Source organism: Macrotis lagotis, chromosome 6 (assembly GCF_037893015.1).
Source record: "Macrotis lagotis isolate mMagLag1 chromosome 6, bilby.v1.9.chrom.fasta, whole genome shotgun sequence".
Lineage (NCBI taxonomy): Eukaryota > Metazoa > Chordata > Mammalia > Peramelemorphia > Peramelidae > Macrotis > Macrotis lagotis.
In genome coordinates, this window is record NC_133663.1 from 158324009 (window position 1) to 158338589 (window position 14581).

General features: G+C 34.2%; 1 protein-coding gene across 2 annotated transcripts in view; it reads left to right on the forward strand.

Moving 5' to 3' along the window:
- The window catches only part of GPC6 (glypican 6), a 1417939-nt gene that overhangs the window by 906468 nt on the left and 496890 nt on the right, over positions 1-14581 (forward strand). The window lies entirely within an intron of this gene.

The following is a 14581-nucleotide window of genomic DNA, read 5'->3' on the forward strand; positions in this document are numbered from 1 at the left end:
AAAGCTCAGCAGAACTTAAAAGGTTTCTGACACACAGAACAAATATCATAATATGTTCCTGTGGAAATAAAATCAACTTCTAACAAGTGTTTTTAAGTAGAGCAGGTAGAAAGAAAGGCTAGGGAAATAAAAAAAAAAAAGCATGGAATAAGAAAAACCCCATGAAAAGATAGAGAACCCCCCCCCAGGAAATCATAAGACTGATGCCAGGGTGACTTACATAGAGGAGAAAGAAATATGGGGCCAAGCCAGTGAGGAACTGAACTTGAATGCAGTAACTAGGGGAAAGGCAAGTGCTATATGATTAACAAATTATTCTTACTAAATTGTTGTTAAGTTCTGCTGATTATGCCTGTTGAGGGGACCAAATGTCACAACTCTCTATATTTGACTCCTCTGGGGCAAAACTTCAGTCACCTTACCTTTTATTTAGTCATTTTTCAGACATTTCTGATTTTTGTGGCCCCAATTTGGATTTTCTTAGCAAAGTTAATTTGCCATTTTCTTCTCCAGTTCATTTTGGAGATTAGGAAACTGAGGCAAAAGTTATGCAACTTGCCCAGAGTTACATAGCTACTAAGTATCTGAGGCCAGATTTGATCTCAGGAAGATGAATCTTGTTGACTTCAGATCCAGTACTCTCTCTATTGCAGCAACTACATACCTAGGCTTAATGGTTTAAAAGACAAAATGAGTTAATAGCTTGACCAAAGGCACTCAGATAATTAAGAGAACCATCCAAGGATTTATCTCCAATGTTCTTTACCCACAATCAACCATTTTCAATTCGGTGTAGTCTAAATCTGGGTCCCTTTCCAAAATAGTAAATTATCTTGCTTTCATATCCTCAGAGAAAAATGAAAATTAGCTCCTAAACATTAAGCTATAGTCTCCTTCATACAACTTCTCTCCATCTTTCAATAAATCTATGGAAACACTGAGGTTGGGACACTAGAGTTTAGAACAGTGATGTCAAGCTCAAATAGAAAAGGAATGAGGGGGCACTAAGATATAGATGAAGATTCCTGCTTGTGCATATTAACTTAGAAAACCAAATGTCAATATCTTTTTTTTGTAAATTATTTTCCAATTGCATTTTAGATATTATAAAAATTTTACTTATTTAAGGTAATGGGGTTAAGTGACTTGCCCAAGGTCACACAACTGGATTTGAACTCAGATACTCCTGACTTGAGGACTGGTGCTCTATGCACTGAGCCACCTAGTTGCCCCCCTCCAATTGTATTTTAATCAGGTTCTGACTTCAGACTATTGGCTATGGGAAAGATTTGTACTTGACACCTCCTATAGAACACTCAAAGAAAAGGCTCTCTAGGTTTTTTCCCATATCATTTTGACTTGTAAAACAACAAAAAGAGATACATAAATAAGATAGATGAAGCTAATAGGAGGGCATAGGTAAGTGGTATTAAAAGATTGTACTCAGGAAGGATGATAATCTCCTTCAACAGATTGGCTCATGTAAAATTCACCAAGAATGCATTGGGATTGTTGCAATAGACTCAGTATAAGGCAGAAAGAAGGAAACATTAATCTTCCACATGCTTCATCTACTCTGTTGAAAGACTTCCAATATTAAATTCAGGAGACTTGGGTCTGAGTAGTGACTCTATTGCTGGCTAAATATAATGATCCCTTCCACATTGCAACATTCCCCATCAGAGTTTTGATATGTTGCAGGTCAGCATAGGAAATTAAATGGGAGTTTTGGGGGGATTTTGAGGAAGCCACAGACAACAGGCAAGGCCATCAGACAACACAGAACTTATGACCAAATACTTATTCCAAATTTTACAATAAGATAATGTAAACACTCCCTAAAAATAGAAGAAGATCAGACTTTTCTCTGCTATGAAGAGGTCACAAATTTTTACAAGATATACATATATATATATATATATATATATATATATATACAACTTGCATATATATACATATATATGTATATCCTTAGGCAAATCACTTAAACTCCCTGGTCCTTTGCTTCTTTATTTGTGAAATGGGATTAAGAATACTTAATACTTTCATTACCTATCCTATAGGATAGTTGTAAGGATTAGATGAACTAATGGATAAGACAGTGCTTTGTAACCATAAAGTTGCTATACAAATGCATCCTATAGCTAAGTTTTGTGTTGTGTTTTTGGACAAATCTTAGCAAGTCTTCCCTTCATTCTCTCTAAGCCCAGGAAATTGCCTCTGTTATACCATTGTTATTTTTTTGCTATTATTACATAATCTTGGGTGATTCACTAAGATATTTCCCTTTCCAACACCAATGTTACACACACAATTCTATTTTGACAGATGTACTACAATGTCCTTGTTCCCAACGTCTATAACTGGTGTTTTCTTGATGGCATGATTTATTGAGGAACATATATTTAGCTGCCTGTTATATCAGTTACAACCCTTTTCTATCTCTAAATAAAAAGCATCTTAAAGGGGGTCAGCTCCCTCTCCCCACACTAAATCGAATCATTCCAGAATTCTGTCAGAAGTCCCAGTACCTTTCCTCCTAGTACCATCCAAAATAAATCTAATTTACCTATTGATTTGAAGCTTGCAATCAAATCCCTACTCTCTGTGATTTGGGTCACTGCAAATATGTGCCATCGGTTCACCTCAATTGAATTAATAATCAGGGTTCTCACCACAAAATCTCTTGCAGGGAAAGTTCTCATTGGATAAAAAAGGAACTCATCAACTTGGTATTTTTTAAAGACAGCAAAAATTAGGAGTACAGTCAGGTAATAGAGGATAAAAAACAAAAGCATGGAACAATTCTGTAAGAAATCCTCAGAAAGCTAAAGCTTAGGTAGCTCTGAGGCTATATTGCAGCTAAGGACAAAAAATAAAGGAGAGCTTTTTGAGTCATATTGGGGAAAGAGAAGCATGAGGAAGCAATAAGACTGCGGATATGGTCAATGAGACAATGATAAAGGATAATGGAGAGAAGGCAAAACCATTCATCTTTTATTTGGCTGTATTTTTTTCTGCCAAGCAGAATGCACTTTGGATTAGAAAGGAAGAAGAATAATAGCTGGTAGACATATAGCAAGGACTTACCTGGCTTGACACCAGGAACAGGTGAATTACAACCTGTGAAAGAATTGACAGATATCATTGCTATGTCAACAAACTAGTGTACTAGCTCAGGAGCTAAGATGCTCTCTCTCCATTGACTCCCATGATCAAATGTAAGCAACATACTTATCACATTTGTGGATGGAAAGAATAGTTAATATTGTGGATGACAGACTTAACATTCAAAAAAACCTTAGCTAGAATATTGCTCTAATCTCAAATAACAATATTTAATAGAGATAAATGCAAATTTTACTGTTGCCAGGCATGTCTGATTCTTTGTGTACCTAATTTCAATCTTGGCAAAAGATACTGGAGTGGTTTGCCATTTCCTTCTCCAGCTCACTTAACAGCTGAAGAAATTGGAGCAAATAGGGTTAAATAGCATGCTCAATGTCAAACAGCTGTTAAGGATCTGGGGCCCAATGTGAACTCAGCTCTTCTTCACTCTAAATCTGGCACTTTATCCACTTATACTACCTACCTGCTTTTAGATAGGCTACCACAGGACTCTAACTTCCTTATTTCTAGAACCTATGTGTGTGCTCAACTAGTCAACTTCACAAATGCGAGATTAAATACTTATTGATAATTTATCATTAGAAAACAATACAAAAAACCATAAAAAGTAATAACAAAATAGGCATTTGTATGTTATGTGTCAGTCAGTGTCCTAAAAGCTAGGGATATAAAGGCAAAACAATCCCTACCTTCAAAGAACTTAGATTCTAAAGGTAGAGACAAGAACTTTGTACCAACAAGATACAACATGATAAAATTGAGAATCTCAGAAGGAAAGCACTAATAATTTAATTTCAAAAAGTAGGGTATTAGTGGCCTATAATATCAATACAATTCAATAATATAAATTGACAGCCAAGGATATTAATGAGGTATTAAACTGAATTGAGTCTTATCTTCTAGGAATAAGGAAATGAGAGCTCCATTGTAGTCAACCTTATGTAAAATATTGTGTTCACTACTGAATATAACAATTTAAGAAGGAAATAAAACAACTGGGATGATAAAAGGACTGCACAGAGATGCCATTCGAGGATGAGATGAGGCCATAGAAGACACTTAACCTGAAAAAGAAATGACTTCTGTGGGGAGGAAAATTATTGTTAAATATTTGAATAACTATCATAGTAAAGTAAGTATTGATCTTATTCTGCTAGGTCCATAGGTTCCATAAGGAACAATAATTGAATATGGCCAAGAGGTAAATTAATTTCTGAAAATTGTAGCTGATCAAAAGTGAGGAAAGGTGTTTGAGGAGGTAGTGGGTTCAGCATCACTGAAAATCTTTAAGAAAAGATCCCTTATTGGGAAATCAGTAGAAGGAATACTTTGGTGGGCATAAGTTGTATTAGATGGTCACCAAGTTTATTTCCAGTTATGTGATCTTTGAGTCTTCACTTCTTGTCCTCCAAATTACCATTTACAATGCATCTCTAATATTAACCATATTCCAGGTTAATGGGAGGGATGAAGGAAGATGACTTGAACTGTACCTATTCCATTCCTGTAGCTCTACTCCTCCTGCTATTGTTCATGTACCTTACAGAAATTCTACCAGAATTGACATGTTTCATGCCCCCTGCATATTTTCACTTTCCTCTTTTAACTTGCTGCCTAAAATGCAATAATCACTCTTCCTTTTTAATTCCTGATGCTTCAGCTGACTTTTCAGCATGAACTACTTCCTCACAAATGAAGTCCATATTCTGTATATAGATAAGACCACTTAAATTAGTTCTCATAGTTATTTACCATGTGCCTCCTACACTGAGCTCCTATAACTTTCATCACATGGAAGTAACCCAAAATATTTGAAAGCTATGCCAATGGAAAACAAGCTCTGGAAGGTCCCAGCAAACTAGAAAGTTTTGACTGTCCAGCAATGGACTATATGCTTATCATCAGAGAAATATCTACCTAAGTTCAGAGGGGACCTAAGTTCAGAGCTCATAAAAAGTCATTTAAGCATCAAATAGAGTTTGCAGAGATTACAATCTACATTTTTATACTAATGAAATCTTAGAACCTTGAAATATGGAGTGAGTGTATGTTCAAGCATTGTGTATGTCCTAAGACCTCTAAAACACATTTTTGTAGAGGGTTTAAACAAAAACATAGTGTGACAGAAAGGCATATTTGTTTCTGCCAGCTGAACTGACAAACTCAACTATTTATATTACATTGTTTTACTTTCCAAGTGCTACCTTCAATGATCAGCAGCTGTAGCTATCTTTGAAACTTTTTCTTCATTCAGAAATTATAGAAGTGAAATAAAATAAATAAATAGACATTTGTCTTCATTTCAAGGTGACATGTTCCAAAAAAAGTTATTTGTGTGGAGACATTTCTTTAAAACTCTTAATATCAATGTTCTTTCTTTAAGTTCTAAACTAATCCATGGTTATTTGACCATTACACCAATATTTGATCATTCCCTTCTTAAACTACAGATATTGTTTTAGGTGTTCTTGTATACTTGTTGCAATGTTGACTGTTAGGACCAAAAGTTTTATTAGTATGAAACAGCAAAGAACATTTGGTCCACCATGTTTCTTTAGGAAAGGAAATAAAGACAGGTCACAAAATTTATCATGTATAACCTGATGTCTTCAAATTAAAAATTAATATAGTTTAGAGGAAAAAAAATAGATCTTGGGTTGTTCAGTCAGAAATCTGGTACCATCTTTCTTTCTTGAATAAATGAAGTATGCTAGTAGGTTTTCTTCTCTTAAGGGTAATCACCTACACCAGACTAATCCTTAAATTTTTCAGAAAAGAAATGTAGTGATCACAGTACCCTGAAGTCATAGAATTGCTTAAACTTTGAGAAATGTACCAAAGTGTACATTGTTGATTACAGGTTCACTCATGGGGCCACTGATATTGATGGCACAGCCACCACTGACTTACCATACCTCATGAATCATGAAGTTATTCTCTATTCTCCCATTCCCATTGGATATCCCAATGACTCAAATGGAGAAGGGCATGCTTAAAGCAGTCAGTTCAGAGATTAGACAGATAAATCTTCAATACTTGTAGATCATTTTCTACTTCTTAGAGTCTATTATCATAACCTATTATTACCTATTACCTTTTCCAGTTATTTACTCTTTGTGTGACTTTGGACTCTTAACCTCCATAGGTTTAGATTTCCTCATTTATAAAGAGAGAGGGTTAGACTGGAGAGTCTCTGAGGTCCCTTGTAATTCTAGATCTATTATGAGCTATGTTCCTATTATTTATTTATTTAGGACTTGATTTTCCCTGGTAACAATTTTTAACATTCACTTTTAAAACTTTGAGTTCCAAATTCTCTCTCTTCCTTTCTCCCCACATCCCCTAATTGACAAAGCAAGAAATTTAATATAACTTATAAATATGTAGTCATGCAAAATATTTCCATAATGGTCATGTTATGAAAAAATTGATTTTCCTGCTTATCATTTCTTATAGCAGAATAGTATTCAATCATAATCCATAGTGCAATTTATTCAGCCATTTGCCACCTGATAGAGATCCACTCAATTTCCAATTCCTTGCAACCAGAAAAGAGCTGCTATAAATATCTTTGTACATATAGGTCCTTTTTCTTTTAGTTTTTCATCTCTTTTAGAATACAGAGGTCTCATTTTCCCTAATCCTCTCCAACATTGCTCATTTTCCTTTTCTGTTCTATTATTTTTCTTTTCCACCCTCTTTTTTCTATTTCTTTCCTGAGGTAGAAGGAAGTTCCTCAGAATTGTTTTAATTTCCATTTCTCCATTCTATAGTGAGTTAGAACATTTTTTAAGAGGGCTGTAGATAAATTTATATTCCCATTAACTTATGTTGCTTGTGCTCAGGACTAAAAGAATATATCCAATATAACCTTTGACTACAATCAAGAAAGGCAATAGAATTCCCTCATGACTCTATTAAGTATACTACATGACTGTGTTTCTGTTGTGAAAATTAAAAAAGAGATCAAATTTCTGGTCCTAACTTTGCACCCCAACTTGGTGGTCTTGGGCCAATCATTTGACCTTTTTTTCGGCACCTGAATTTCCTTGTATTAAACTGAAAAGATAACACCTTTGCTAGCTGCATCATAAAGCGATGAGTGGAATAAACGTGTGAACTTGTTTTGGAAAGTATAAAATTCCATACTAATGTAATATGGCATTGCTAGAAATTCCCTGGCTTCTGGGAACCTGATTCCCTTGCACTAAATAGTAAATTTCCAAAAGAAATTTATGTCCTTTTTTAAAAAATCAAATGACACAGATATAATACTTGTGCATTATCAGTTTTCTCATTATTGAAAATATGAACTGTTGTTCTTTGATGTTATAATGAACACATTAAATCTGCAGTTTCTTTTAAATTTCCTATGTACTAGCAAAGAAATGAGAATAACATAGCCAAGCCTTACTATACCACAGGGACAATAATATAATTATGATAATATTTCTAAAGAATATTGGTTCATAAGAAGGGTTCCATATTGGTCCACAGTTCATTTAGTTTCTAACTTTCTGTTAATTTGAGAATAATAACATCATCCAGCCTGTAAATAGCACCATAATATTTGCAAAGTGTTTTAAAATACTTATCATTGGTATAATTAACCTTGTTTTACAGGTGAGAAAACTGAGACAGCTATAAATTAAGTGATTTGTCAGTGGTCACAAAGCTAATAAATGTCTAAAGCCAGATTTAAACCCAGTTCCAGACTGACTCTGGGTTCAGGGCTGTATCCACTGAATCACTTAGCTGCCTTAGAGTCGTAAATGAATATGTATATTTTTACACCTCAGGAATCCATGTTTACTTTGTTGCATTTTTGCCCTTTACCATCAATTACCACCAATTGCAAACTTTCAAAGCCTTAGTAAAAAGTCTTTGTGAGTTGGTATGATATAATTTTGATATATTATATGTATATAATGAAGATACATTGCATATCTATATTTTTAAAGAAGAGAGAGATATGTTTGCAGAGAGAGAGAGAGAGAGAGAGAGAGAGAGAGAGAGAGAGAGAGTATGTAAAAAAGAAACACACAGGAGACAATGTAGATTAGAGGAAGAATACTGGTTTTAGAGTCAGGCGCATGAATTTAAATCTCAACCCTTATTTTAACCCTAGGTTTATCATTCCCTTAGGTTTATAACTTTGGATAAATCACCTAATCTCAGTTTCCTCATAGGTAAAAGAGAGGATTTCAACTGAATAGTCAATCCTGACCCTCAGTGCTAGATCTACAATCTATAATTCCTTGAACAAAAATTTCTGTCTATGGACATCTCCAAAATTTGATAGAGTTCCTTTTGCTCGCAAATATTTCTCCCGCTTAAAATTCCTCAGTTAGAAATTCATCCTTCTTACTGAGGGTTCAGTCTCCTATTCAAATGCCAATAATCCTGGGATACTTTATATCTTGAGATTTATCAGTTATTTAGACTCCTTTAGGAATGAGTTTCCTTTTTTCCTGAATCTAGAATTTGACAGAAAGGGGAAAAAATCCCATAAACATTGGGCACTGAGGAGTATGAAAAGTAACAAAAAAAGAGGAGAAAAGATCATAGAAAGGCGGTTAGAAGCAGCAAAGACAATTTTAATTTCATGGCTTTACTTAGAGCCCCTGTGATTTCTCATGCACATTACTTCCTATCATCTATTAAATATACCTGTGAATGATAGCTGTGACTTTGTGGCATATCTCATACTTAGAATTTTTTTTTCCTTTCCATGCAATTTGGTTGTATTCACTTTGATTTAGTTGAATTCAATGACCTTTAATTTTGTGTCAATGTAACAATAAAAATGATTACTATGTGTTAAAAAATAGGTAAATTAATAGAGTTTTTTAGCTTTGCAATGGGTTGGCCTAACTGGTCTCTAAAAACTACCTTTGGAATGATGATTTTATCAATTCCATTATTTTAATTCATCTGACCATTTATGACACAGTAGTTCTGTCTAATTATCAAAAATTACAAAATATAAAATGAGAGATTATAATGAATTCCATTGGACTAAATTTACTGAAATATAACAAAGATTCAGCAAGATAAAAAAATAACTAATGAAACACAAATATCTAACTTTAAAATAAAAACCTCCACATTTTTAACTGTTAGTATGGTATCAAGAAATTTGGAGAGTACATTAAAAGCATGTACAGAATCTAAAATAAGTTATGAGGATAACTATGGAAGACCAAGAGAACTTTCCAATAGCATTATTCAGTAGTCTTCGTAATGATAATTTCATCTAAGTAGTTATTTTCCCCTGCAAATCCAATCAAGATTCTTACATATTAGAGAAATATTTCAATGCTTTATAAATACTTGTAGAGGGGGCGGATAGGTGGTGTGCATTGGATACAGCATCAGCCTTGGAGTCAGGAATGCCTGAGTTCAAATCTGGCCTCAGACATTTAAAAGTTACCTAGCTGTGTGGCCCTGGGCAAGCCACTTAACCCCATTGCCTTACCAAAAAAAAAAAAAACAAAAAACCCTAAAAATAAATAAATAAATGCTTGTAGAATGTCAGTCATTTTTTAAAATTATTTTTAATGATTAGAAAAAACAGTAATACAAACATACTCTATCTAATGTCATTGATATTTTAAAAACTCAACTATAGGGGAAACAATATTGAAGAGAGGGAAGGAAAAGTTCATAATTTATATTTATTAAATATATTATAAGTATATTTAATTATAATGGGAACAATTACATGGGACATCCAAGTCAGGTTTCTGGGAAGGCAAGGAACAAAAAGAATAGAGTAAAGCCTATCATTGAAGGAAGTTCAACTAGTATCTCTCAGAAGGATCAGGTCATAGAATATCCCTAAGCAAGGAGAAGGACATGACTAAGGAGAGTAGAACCAAGTGTTTGGCAATTGGATTGACAGGGAATTTGGGTGAAGGGCAGAGTAGCTGAAGTAGCACTAACAATGGAGAAGAAGGGAAATCATGTGAAGGGACAAAGGACTTTTCTAGAGCCCAGCATAGGTGGTGAAATTCATAAGACGATATAGCTTTAGCTCTTTGAGTATAGAATACAAGACATACAAGATAACATTTGAAAGAGAATTCCTCACTGGGGAGTCTTCCAAGAATGTTGTTCAGTGAGGGTTGGAATTGAGAGAATCAAATTATTTTAGAAAATTGAGAGAAGGGCTGAGCAGAAAGAATGGGCTTCAAGATGTTCTGGATTGATCTCTAATTTGGGGGCTAATTTTCATTTTACAGTGTCATTTCACAGAATTATTATAGGGTTTATTTGTAAGCTATTTAATAAATGTATTACTGTAGTACATCATTAGTGGGAACCACTTGTGACTGTGTGTGACTGAACAACTCCTTTTCCCTAATCTTTGGAAATGATTTACTCTTTAGAGAAGTCCTCCATGACTGCTGCCAATTCCACTAATGAGAGTATTGAGCCCACACTTGGCCTCCACCAATGTAGCCTACACATGACTTCCATAGGAATGTGCCCTAAGTGCAACCCCCAACTGTTTCCCTGTTTTTCCAAAAATTCTTTACCAGTGCTTAGCTCCCTACAGAATTAAATGTAATCACCTAAGGTTGATTCAATACTTTCCATACTCTGACTCCTGCCTACTTTCCCTTTCTTATTTCCCTCTACTCTTATACCTATAGTATATACTCCAATTAAATGAACCTCATTAAAAATGCCTCTGCATTTTCAATAGCTGTTCCTTCATGTTTAGAATTCTCTCCTTCTTCATCTCTGACTCTTGTTTTTCTGCAAGTCTCTACTAAAATCTCCCTTTCTACAGGAAATCTTTCCCAATCCCCCTTAATGCTAGGTTTTTCCCTCTGCTGATTTTATCCAATGTATCATATGTCTACCTTATTAATACACAGTTGTTTGTCTTTACAATTACACCATGAGGTCCCTAGGAACAGGGTCTGTTTTTTTTATTCCTTTCTTTGTATTCTCAGAACTTAATGCAGCATACATCAATCCTTTAATAAAGGTCTGTTAATGAGTTGACTTGACCCCCTTCTTAAGGATCAAGTTGAATGACTTACTCCAGGTAATCTATCTTACTAACAGGAGAAAAAAAATTAGATCTCCTCACTCTTTCCTCTCTGTAAAACACTCCATGTGCATACATTCACAACTTTTTAGTTGTAATAACAGTGCTTCTAATCACAGATTTAGCTTTGGAATGAAGTTTGTCTAGTCCAAAATCTTGCATATTTTATGTACAATTTCCCCCATTACCATAGAAGTATCTTTCAAGTAGAGAAGTTTATCTTTGTATTTTCATTCTCAGTACCTAATCCAATGCCTGGCTTTTGGTCATCCTTTAGCAAATATTTGCTGGCCAGATGATTGTGAATGAAGAAACTGAGGAAGGACCAGAGGACTGAAGGAGCTTTCTTGATGTATTAGATAACAGAGCAGGGAATTGAAACCCAGCCTTCTGATTCCACTATACTACATTACTTTTTCCTAATCTTGCAATACTATACAAGAGAAACCAATTATAACTTTTTTCTCTATTATATGATTCTGTATTTACTATGAGTCAAATCATATCTCCACATGGGAAATATTCAATGTAATAGATTAATCAGTCACATAGACATACATCCTAACCCTGAAACTAAATTTCCAAAACCAGTGTGCTGTATTCTAAATCATAAACCATGTCCATTGTTTTGAGGCAGGTAAGAGGTACGGTGGCTGGAATGATAAAACTGAAGTCAGAAAGAAGTGAGTTCAAATTCAATTGTGAGACCCTAGGAAAGTCATGTAACCTCTGCCTTCCTCACTTTCTTCCTTTGTAAAATAGGAATAATAATAGGACCTTCTTCCCAGGATTTTTTGTGAGTATAAGTTGAAATAATATTTCTAAAGTGTTTTGCAAATTTTAAAGCACTAAAGTAGAAGACAAATAGACAAATTGAAACATTTTATATAAATGATGAAGGTATTTGCAATCAAGTGCACTTTTATTGGTTGATTTGTATGTCAAAATACATATTAGTTATATGTCAACATTAATTTAAAATATTAAAATATAATAATGCAAAGGGAATTCCTAATATTTTACCTTGTATTTGCCTAGCAAACATTTTCCCTTTAAGCAGACATTTCCCCTAATTTTACCACCAATATAGTACTTTGAATAATAGATTTTTCAAAAGTATTTGAGTAATTGGTACTTGCTAAATTGTGAAATTTATGCAGAAATATACTACTGTTATAAAAGGATAAGGATGGAATCCCAAGTATACACATTCCAACTACTTATCAGAAACTGCCTTTTGTGATTATTTTGTTTACTTATGATCAATGAATGAAATTAAAGTCCATAATTCTTATTTCCCATGGAGAAACCTTTTTTAAACACCAGGTGGGTAGGATACAGATGATGTAAATATCTTCCACATTTTCAAATGTCAGTTGTTCTCAAGACTGGAAGATTAAATAAACATATCTATAGTTTTAACAGATGTTCTCAATGCAAAATATCAAATTAAAAATTTCTATTTCATTAATAACAGTTCAGGGAATATTGAAGTTACTTTTATTTTAATTTATAGTCAGTTTTATTAAAAATTATGTATTGATGGATTATATATCCTTCCAGAACTATGAATGCTTTTTCTTTAGATCAACTTCCATTAAGAGATGGTATCTTTCTGATTGTTGTGACACTTCTTTGTTGCTCCTAGTTGATGACTCATTGTATTAAAATCCCAGCAAACTATACTAGAGAAATAAGATTGTTTGGAGTTATTTGCTACATCTAATTTTCTAACAATTTCAACAGCTGTGACAATTTCACTGAGATGTTGTCAAAATAAGAGCGACCCGTTGACAAATCAAATCTGGCTCATATTTAGCCCTTTGGTACTCTTCTGGTTCATCCTCAGTAACAGGGGATTTTATATCAATGTCATCCTTGACAACTTGATCATTTCAGATGGCACATTGTCAATTTTTTGTCCTTCCTGATGGCTCACTTTGCTCTGACTGTGTAATCCTCCCTAGTTCCTTTTTTCAAATAATTATTGCCAAAGGAACAATGGTTGTAACTGATCTTAACCACTTGGAAGTAAAAGGAGACCTTCTGCCCAGGGATTCTTTTGGAGGTCATGAAGAAAGACAATCTGTTACAGAAGTATCAGAGTTGTCCTAAAGAATTTCCTGAGCTTGGTCATGAATCGAAATTAGACTTGTGACTTCATATGGTATAAAGGTAGGTCCCTTAACAATTCAGTATCAGAACATCCTCAACAAACATGGCTAGACTAGGAAGCCAAGAAAATGAGGTCAGCACACAGTGGTATCATATATTATTTTCTATGTCAAAAAAGGCCATAAAATCATCCCATTATCATCAATGGCAAGGAGAAGGCTAATAATGTTAAAATATTGGATTCTAGTTGCAGTAGCTGACACAACAGAATATTCCAAATTGTTCAGGGTATCAGAGCACCAAAGGCCTTTTATGACACCTCAACTACCATAAGGACTAATCTAGAAACAGTGATAAAAGGAGCGAGGTGATAACTTTTGTGTACTGTAAATCCTATTTTAAAAGGATAATGGGACTGAACTGTAATTTTCTTTTAAAATAGCAGCTGGTGGCATCTATGATAAACAGAGTTAACTGAGCTTCTTTGAATGCCATCAAATTTATTTCTGATCATCCTGCAAGAAATACCCAGGGAGCATAGGTATAACTGAAAGCAATGCAGTGAAAATCCTATTGTCTTGAAAAGCTAGTAAAGTGCAATATAGTGCAATTTTGGTGCAATATAACAATAGTTCTATTGGAAAAATAAAGGATGAGCGAGAAGCTTCTTAATTATTTCCATTTTCATTTAGGGTCAAGTTATTATCAAACCAACCCAAAGGCCCCTTAAAAAAAGAAGTTTAGAGCATTAGCATAATTTTAGAAAATTCTTCTTCCCCAGAAAAAATAATCAGTATCAGAGAGTCATTATTCCATATTATGGATATAAAAAGACAGAGAAATGCAAGCTGTTAATGAAGAGAGAACATTTTCATTTACATGTTTAATTAATGAACATCTCCTATAAACCCAATTTGAAAAATAATGTGGTGATAAGTAAGGATGAAAAAAATCAGTCCAGGGGTTTTAAAATCATTCCACTCAGGTCAGTTACTGACTGAACAGCAATCCCAAGGTCATCCCCACATCACCTTATACCATCACACACACAGACACACACACACACACACACACACACACACACACACACACACATTCTGCCTTTTGACCTGTCCAAAGAACAAACTTTTATTAAAGGAAATTATGTCTTCACTTTCAGGCTAATTCTACTCTGTCCAGAGAAAATGGTTCCTCAAACATCACTGTCATAACTAATCAGTTCCACTTGTAAAGTGGAATAGATTTTTGGTTGAATTACCATGTGTGGTCCATTTT